The sequence below is a fragment of the Thermobia domestica genome, chromosome 13, assembly GCF_964235325.1.
Source record: "Thermobia domestica chromosome 13, izTheDome1.hap1.1, whole genome shotgun sequence".
Lineage (NCBI taxonomy): Eukaryota > Metazoa > Arthropoda > Insecta > Zygentoma > Lepismatidae > Thermobia > Thermobia domestica.
In genome coordinates, this window is record NC_137466.1 from 122,563,241 (window position 1) to 122,564,898 (window position 1,658).

A 1,658-nucleotide genomic window follows, 5' to 3' on the forward strand; every position below is an offset into this window, starting at 1 on the left:
TAACTATTTTCTCAAGCTACAAAGTATATAAAGGTACAAGGCAAAAAGGTATGTATAAATTTATCAAAAAGTATTTGTATGAAGTATTGCGTTTTATAATGTTCTTGCATAAGTAAACATTATTAATACATAATTTTTAAATTATTGTTTCATTATCGCATTTCGCAGGAGAGGTTCACATTTCTAACCCCCGAAAGAGTAGTTAAAGTTTAATTTAGGACAATCCATTGGTGAGTTTTCCAAACGATATTTTCCGCGAATTATCCTGAGTATCTCTCTCTCTCTCTCTCTCTATATATATATATATATATATATATATATATATATATATATATATATATAATATGGGTTATTACATTTGTAAATATGGTCCCCCAAACTCAGAACTCTGGCTACGTCCCCTGAATAGCGTAATACTAATTTTTCGTGCTCCATTCTACTAGGCTAATCAGTGAATTACAAATGACTGACTCTTCATTTTGGTGTCCATTTCTGTTCATGCTGTATGTTAACTGCTATGGATTTTATATACGTCCCACGAAAATAAGCTTTATTTTAACCCACAAAGTTGCACTTGGAAAGGAACAAATTTACATTAGTTTGGTATGTAACAAACACCAATCGTAACACCCTTGTCTACACTTCTCACGCCACAGAGAAATGTCAAATTTTATATTACTTTCAGTCGGAAATCATTCCCATGTTTATGCTTTATGTAACACGTGAAGAATTACAGGACACAGATCGTTATTCCTAGAAACAAATTTTTGAAATCGACATAATTTTAGAGAGACTTATTTCTTTGTTTCTAGTTCCTGCTAACATAAATTTCTGATGCTTTCCTATTTAGAAATTACGTTTTTTTTTTTTTTTTTTTTGTCTGTTTCAGCAAATCTTACCATAACCATTTTTCGTCACCGACCTGGATTATATTACCATTCATACAAGGGTAATCCCGAAAGTACCCTACCTAACAAAAAGAAAAAAAAAAAAAAAGAGAGAGAGAGAAACTATATTTCTCAACGTCGTCTTCTTTCAGCTCGATGCACTTTTTCCCCAGTGATGTTCAATAGCTTCGATACGCTGTTTATAGTGTGAACCGTCGAGCTCGTCAAAATAAATATTAACCGCAGACTCCATCTCTTCATTGTTGGCAAATCTTTACCACGGAGACATTTTCAAGTTTGCAAAGAGAAAATAATCCGAAGGGGTAAATCTGGCAAATAGCAATTTGAGTTTCAACTTATTGATTTTGGCCATTGTGATAACAGATGTGTGCACTGTCTTCATGACTTTCTTTTCCGCCAAATGCGCCCTTTTCCCCCCGTTGATTTCACTACTCAAACGCTGCAATAAGTTCACCTAATACTCGCTGTTGATTGTCTTCCCTTTTTGAAGATAATGAAAATTATTCCACGCGCATCTCAAAAATTTGACGCTGTACCTTGTCAGCAAAGGGAACTGTTTTCGCCTTCTTTAGAGCAGATTCTCCCCTTTCACTCCATTGCTTTGACTATTCCTTCGTCTCAGGTATGAAGTGATGGACCTGTTTCACCCATGGTTATGAATCGAAATAAAAACTCGGCTATATTGCTGAGAAATATTGCCGAACACGGCACCCATCGCGCCCAGCTTATGTCTAAATTTTCAGTCAATAT